This window comes from Prunus persica, chromosome G3, assembly GCF_000346465.2.
Source record: "Prunus persica cultivar Lovell chromosome G3, Prunus_persica_NCBIv2, whole genome shotgun sequence".
Lineage (NCBI taxonomy): Eukaryota > Viridiplantae > Streptophyta > Magnoliopsida > Rosales > Rosaceae > Prunus > Prunus persica.
Genome location: NC_034011.1, coordinates 1617789 through 1625689, shown reverse-complemented (window position 1 = coordinate 1625689; position 7901 = coordinate 1617789). Strand labels below are relative to the sequence as shown.

The following is a 7901-nucleotide window of genomic DNA, read 5'->3' as shown; positions in this document are numbered from 1 at the left end:
CCACTTGTGACGTTTATGTTGTAGCAGTTCCAGTTCCTGGTTCCTTCAGGGAAGCTCCTTAGAGACCAGTAGGGTTGTTGATAGTCATCTCTAAACTCATTCAACACGGATTTACTTTCACTGGTGTCTATGAAGCTTGCGTCTGAAATCTAGCGAATTTTTGTTGTCGTTTCGGTATAGGTAACTTTCTGCAGGCCACAATCTATGCTAATGAATTCTGAGATAGACACACACATACAAAAAGACAGAGAAGCTTTCATTAGCTATGTATATATTATAGATAACATTATTTCCTTCAAAATATTCCTACCTGATTGTCTTGATCATCCTGGGAATGAACTAGGAGCAGAAGACTAGGACCAAGGTGCAGTGTGAAGAGGAATTGCTTGACTGTACCGACATAATTAAAGTTTGAGAAGCAAGACATAAATGTTGGTCCTTTCTTAACCATATGTAGCTTATCACTGTCAGATAAAGTTCTCTTTACATTATCTCTGTCTGATTTTTCTTAAAAAGAAAATTAATCACTATTTAAATCAGCTCGTTCAAAGCCTTCCTTCTGTGGAAAAACATGTCACATTCTTGGCTTCTTCCCTCCGGTTGTCCTCCTAACCATGGAAATTCTTAAAAAGTCAAATGTATATTTTTTTTTTCACAAAAAAATAAATTAATGACGAAATTTCGGTTACGTCCTCAAATTAGCCATCGATACAATAAAATAAAATCAACTGACAGGTTGGGGCCCAAATACAAGATGTTGACTCAACAACCGTAGTCCAGAACACGGCTGTTTCAGTTGAAACTTGAAATGCATATCCTCCTTGCAAGAAGAGGTCGCTGAAAGATCCATTACCATTAGATTAATCATGACTTGCGTAGGTCAATGAGCTTGATAGATCCATTATTAGTTTTTTTTTTTCAGTCTTAAACCACTACTAATTGTTAATATCCCATCATTTTTAAACTACTAATAATAATGAGTGGATTTATTAATATTGCATCTTCCAAGCACTATCAAGAAAAAGAAAAGCACTTCAAAGGACCCACTAGTGTAGTTATTTGAAGTAATTGTTTTCCCATACAAGGTCCTGAGTTTGAGTCCTAGCATCCGTATTGTGTGTGTGAGTTTAGTGTATTATCGCCCCTCTCAATATACTTTTCTTATTAGTGTGTTTGGCAAAATTGATTCCAATTTTTTATATTTTTACAACTGATAGTCTAATTAATCTAATCTACCAGGAGTATTCCACATATGTGAAAGTCTAATTAATCTAAAAGAACTTTTTTAATTTTTTCATATGTGATGTAATTGGATAGACCCAGGGCTTGTGTTTAAATAGAATGGTTGATGCCTTAAGGACAAACCCAATCAGACAAAAACATTATATGATATTTGATTTTAAAAATAATTCAAATAATTAATTAACTAATCAAGTGGGTCCTAAAGAAAAATTCCATAGAGGGGGAGGAGGAAGAAGCACTACCCCTCCTCCCCCTCCTCTCTTCTTGTCTTTTCCTTTTAGGTTAGTGAATAAGTCCACTTTTCAAAAAAGCCTCTTGTGGTGGTTTCTTCTAAGCCATTGTTAGATTGAAGTTCCCTATCACCCCTTTTAGTCTATATTCTCAATCAAATCCTACTCCCAAAACTCGTTCCCTAGCACCGCTCATGTTCTTTAAATTTGATTATACATCGTCTTTAACGGAGGTTGCTGTAAATTACCCAATTATTCTTTGACAAAGTTGTTTTCGTTCATTTGTTCGCTCTTATGTGCAGGTAAATTGCCGGAAATCATATTTTCCCCAGATCTGTTACGGATGCAGTGGTGGGTGTGGCCGCAACGACGCTTCTTCAGTTGGTGAAGGTAGGGTTCTTTTGGGCTCATGGGTTAATTTAGGGTTTTCGTTATGTTGGGTTTGTGGGCTTTGTTTGGGCTTATGGTTAATTGTGGTGATGTGGGCTAATAGTTTTAGTGCGGTTTTTATCCACGTTAGTTTTGCTTTTAGCATGTTAGTTTGTTGCCCCTCTCTTGGGATTGGTATTTTAGATGTTTTGTTGATGTCTTTGATTATATATTTGAAGTTTATCTAATAAAGTTTCTATTTAATCAATATATATTAATTAACCATTGACACAACTAATTAGGCATTAACCCCAAAGGACATACCTACAAGCCACTCAATTGGTTCACTTGCATAGCCAATCCAAATTATTCTATTTCCAAAAGTTAGTCTTATAAAGAGCTCCAAGAAAACTCTAGTATTCCAATGTGGGACTAATTTCAAATCAAATCAAATGTATTTGCAATAATATGTAAAAATTATGCGTATAATACGTGAATTCTGTGTGCATTATTAAAATTTTTATAAAAAAATATGTGTATTAAACATGAAAAAATACGTATATGCGAATACAATACGAGTATTATACATTTGCTTTTTAAAAAACTTGTAATTTACCGATTCTTTAAGACGTATATAGAGAACGGATGTATTATTGAAAAATACATATGTACGTGTGTATCATACAAGTATTAAATGTGAAAATGCTAAATCCTTTATACTGGTAATAACTCTGGGAAAGTAAAAAATCAAAAGGGGATAATAGAGACTTCTGTAATGGCATAATAGTAATGGATAATGATCTAAACAACTCTTATAAATAGTATAGCCATATTGTTTTATTTTATAAAAAATAGTATAGCCACACGATGTTACTAGGGTAATATAATAATAATAATAATAATAATAATAATAATAAAAAATAGTATAATCGATCGCTATACTCTTTATATATATTTTGAAGATCCTTTTTTTCTTTTAAATTTTTTTCCCGATTTTTGTTTATCGATAACAGTAGTTTAGAGCATTATCTATTACTATTTTGCCAATAACCGAGTGTCCCCTTTCCTTTTTTACTTTTCCAAAGTTATTACCCGTATAAAGAGTTTACCACTTTCACGTTCAATAATCTATTATACATGTACATACGTATTTTTCGATAATACATCCATGTTCTATACACGGCGTAATGAAATTAGAAAAGTCGGAGTATAGCCGTCCGGCTATACTACTTTAAAAAAAAAGAAAATAACCTTGTACATCCGCCCGGCTATACTATTTTTTTAAAAAAAATGGCAAGAAACCCAGTATAGCCGCGCGGCTATACTATTTCTTTTTAAAAAATTCTTTTCAAAAATTTTTTGAAACCCCGGTATAGCCGCGCGGCTATACTATTTCTCTTTTTTAAAAAAAAATTAAAACCCAGAGTTTCTGCTGCTAACTTGCATTTCGCAACAAAGTTGATAGTGGATGTACTCTCACACATGCACACACACACCTTAAGAAGCTTGCAGGCAAAACATAAGAAACTTGAGAAACTGAATATTTTACAGAGGGAATTTATAAACTTGGTTCCCTTTAATCCCTATTAATTTGTGGTGTTTCCACAGTGTTAATACTTAGTAATGACCATCGAGGGTTCTTCTGGCCCTGCAGGTTGTTGGAGCCTTTTGGTACTTGTTCTCTAATAGAAAGAAAAGCAGCATGCTGGCGACAAGCATGTAAAAATCATGCTGGTGATTACCGTTCGTTATATTTTGATGACACATTTGGAAATTGGAGCCATCACACTTGTGTATGACTCTTTCTCTGCAACTGCAGACACCAAATTCCACACTCTCTGATTTTGGAATATACTCGGATGCCCTCAAATATGGTGTCATTGATTTAGCAGATTTTGTACAAAAGATTTCTTACTGCTTTGAGCACATTAGATCTATTCTATACTCTTGCATTGAAGTGCAAATACTTCCTGTCAAATTAAACAAAATCATATAAAATAATTGTTGGCCGGCATAGTTTGAGGTATTGGGAGGATGATGGAGTAAACGAACAAAACTTACAACTCCCATTTGTAGAATTTTTCTTCTTGCACACTTGTTTACTACACTTTTGAGATTAACTTGTTTTATATTTCAATTTCATACTTCGCAGCTCCCTTGGTCAAAACCTCAAAACAAGTACCTATGTGTGGCAAAGCTACTTTTCAGTTGTGATTTCAATTTCTGGCTTGGTATTATTTGCATTTCTTATTGGAAATATGCAGGTAGGTGTTATGAATACGTTTATTTCAGAGCTCTCAGTTCCCCTGCTGCTAAATCTTATATCCATTCATCTAAATGCATTGTTGTTGGATAATACTCAGAAACTAGACTTCTCTGACAAGAATATTTAAGTCTTTTGGGACATCACATGATGAACTGTGTTTTGTTGTGGAACTGACATATTTGCAGTGAAAAACTGCAAGATTGGAGGAAATGAGATTGAAGAGGCAAGATATAGAAATTAGAATTGTGGATGGCTTTCCATTCCCTTCCTCGGAAGCTTAAGCAGTTGATACGGCAACATGAGAAATACAAATGGCTAGAAACCAGAGGCGTCGATGCGGAGAATTTTCTGCACAATCTTCCCAGGGACCTCAGGTGGGATACAAAGCGGCATCTTTGCTCAGGTCCACTCAGCAAAGTGAGACCCGTTGAATTTGTCCCTCCCTATAATTCTCGTTTAAGTTTATCAAGAAGTCTTGTACACGTTGATGATGATATTTTGGTCGGCCTTGGCTTTTTTGAACTTTATTTGATTTAATGTAGGTGCCAGTGCTTCAAAATATGAACAAATGATTGCTGGATGCAATTTGCGAGATCTGAAGCTAGTGCTTTACATAGAGCATAGCTTCATATTTCAAAAGGAAGATCCACTTGATGAGATACTGTGTTAGTATGAAATTTGTATTGTCATTTCCTAGACTTTAGCATAGGTGAAAAATTAGTGTGTGAAGAATTGTTACTGGACGTTTTGGCACAACTCGTTCAATCCCATACTTCCGAGGCATGACTTGACTGATATGAGAAATTGATTTCAGGTAAATCATGACATAATCATGCATTCTTTATAGGATTCCTAGTTGGAGTTTTTTTCACTCAAGTATTTTTATGTTAATCTTATTTTTAATAGGATTAGATTTTATCTCTTAAGATTGCCTTCCTAGTTGGACTCTATGTTGTTTTAAAGGTAAAATATCTTTTATCTAAAACTTGGCAAGTACTTCGTAGTTGTTTCATTTCTTTCATCTTGTTGTATATTGGTTCCTTTTATTAAAAGATGTTATTGGATGGTATTTGGGATACCATGCATAAAGCTGGCGTAAGTGATAGAATCAAAACATATATCCATAATTGAACATTATTTGGTCTCCTTGTTTTGACGTCTTTCACCAAGAGTCCATATTGGACGAAATTTGATTGTGATGATTGAATAGGATTGGTGGACTCTTGTGCTTCCCTCTTACGAGAGAGAACACGGTTTTGTATAAAAGAGGTGTGCCTCTCTTTTCATACAGCGCTTTCATATATTTTGTTTGAGCATCTAAAATTCTTATAAAAGCTACTGTGCATATTTTTGAGATAAATTATCAAGTGTTCCATGTTTACTTGGTGATTTATCATATACTTTAATCATTCATATTGCATTCATTTGCATTATTCGGTGACTCATACGGTTGAGGGCACCAAGACCGTGGTGGCGGTTTTCCTCCAGCGAGCTTGAAGCAATCGTGGTCAGTATTGCGTTCAACATAAGGAGTGTCGAAGATCATCCCGTGACAGAAGTTGAGTTACGAAGAAGTTGGTAAACATTATCTAGAATGTGTCTAGGGTAAGTGTGTGAGTACTTCTTGTAATCATCGTTCTATAGTGGATTTGTGTTGGACTGAGGAGTCCCGTGGATTTTCCCCAGAAGTGGGGTTTTACCACGTAAAATAATTCTCTGCGTGTTCTTTTATTTTAAGCTTTGCACATCTTAGGATTGATAACTCATATCAATCCTGCTTCAAAGGTTGAACATTATTTATTAAAAAAAAAATTCGAATTAGCTTGTTTAACCTTCTCCAGGCTTTTATAGATATCCTACAGGTATTTTCATACTGTTTATCACGCGTAGGAAGGTCTTGGCTTACTCCAGCAGTAATTGTGGTAAATGCGCTAATTCTCTCGAAAAGGGTGATTTCTATGGAGAAGAACTTCTGGATTGGGTGCTCAAGACTTGTCTGGCTCCCACGTTATCCAACCTCCCCCATCTCAAACAAAACAGTCCAAGCTGAGACGAAATTCAAAGTGTTTACTCTCAAAGCCGCTGAGACGAAATTCAAAGTGTTTACTCTCAAAGCCAATGATTTGAAACACGTGGTCTCTAAATTCTAGTGGCTTTTCAGCATGGAGTTGGGGAACTCTAACAGCTTTGGTTTGCAGCAATGGGAACCAAAGGCAGGTTGTGTTTTGCAAACAGCATGGCGCTGCTATAAAAGAGAAGTCTCCCAGGTTGGCTAAAGAGGGTAGTCTTTCTGCCACTAATCACCATGCTGTCTCAGAAACACAGCATAAGTAGGTATGGCTAATAAACTGTTAAAGCATTGATGTAATTCAGGCAGTGTTCGAAAAATCGGTGTATGCGGAAGGACGCTGCTGACCAAACATGTTAAGCTACGGCTTCAACATTGTTATCAAGGCATTTTGTTTCAGACTGCTTGCTCATTTAACCAGCCAGTGTTCCAAAAATCGGTCTAGACGGTGCCTAGGCTCTGGGGGCCCACCTTGGTGGCCTGGGCAGGTCTGACTAAGAAAAATGTGATGATGATGATGCTATGAGAGAGAGAGAGAGAGAGAGAGAGAGAGCTCGTGTTAGACTTGGGTTTGAGAAGGAAAATTGCATTTTTATGTAAAAGGAGAGATCGGCTTTCATTTTTATGTCTTTTTTTTTTCCCCTCATGGGTATGGGTAATGGGTTTAAGAAAGGGCAAGGCGCATAAAATGAGATCAAGAAACATCTTAGGCTTATTGGGCTTCCTTTGAACATCTTGCGACCAGTCTATACCTCAAAGAAGGAACCCCATCCAGTTGCGGCCGAAATGAAAGACAGACAAAAGAGCCCTCCTCCCGTATGCATGGCTCGTGGACGTTCCCGTTCCTGTTCCAGAAGTGAATAAGCTTGCTTAGAATGTTATTGTCTCCCCAAAACCCTAACCCTCTATTCAATTTTAAATTCCCTCACTACAAAACATAATGCCTTTAGCGAGGGTATTTTGTCGTCGCAAAAAGCCTTTTGCCGTCGGAAGTCGTCGGTAAAATGCTGGTTGGAAATACTTCTTTTCCGACCATACCTCAGAAATTATGTATTTCCGACACCCATATTTCGTCAATATTGCTTATATTTTTATCAGAAATAGATTTTCAAAATGACCATACAAATTCATTTTCAACTATAAATGGGGTCGCAAATACTTGGGTACTTGTCGAAAATAATTTTTGATTGAGATCTTTTGTTTTGGCCATGCTATTTTTCTTACCAATGACTCTTTGTTGAAAATAGTATTTCCGACCCACTATTTGTGATAAATATAATTCGTTGGAATTCTGCTTTTTCGACATGGAAGTTTGTGGAAAAAAATAATTTTCCGACTACATTTATAAGCATTAAACATACAATTATTTTGTAAAAAAATATAAATAATATTTCAATTGATAAAAGACAAATGTAATAAATTACAAATATTCATTACAATCCTAAGCTATGTCCTATATTACTAGTCCCAAAGTCTACTTCCAATCGAACATTAAAGAGTTCAAATGCATGCTTCATATCTTCCTTTGAACATTCACTAATGATGGGCTGCTGCTACTTCCCATTAACAATAACATTGTTTGTTAATCTTGCCAAAACAAGATCAGAGCTAGTTCTGTTATCAAAATAAATTTTAGTCAATGTGTTAAAATCAAATATATCAAGTAAGAAGACAATACATGACAGACAGTAATGAAATAAGAATAGAGAAATAGATACAAACTCAA

General features: G+C 35.6%; 1 pseudogene; it reads right to left on the bottom strand.

Moving 5' to 3' along the window:
• Positions 1–241, bottom strand: part of LOC18783757 — a 3652-nt pseudogene extending 3411 nt beyond the window's left edge.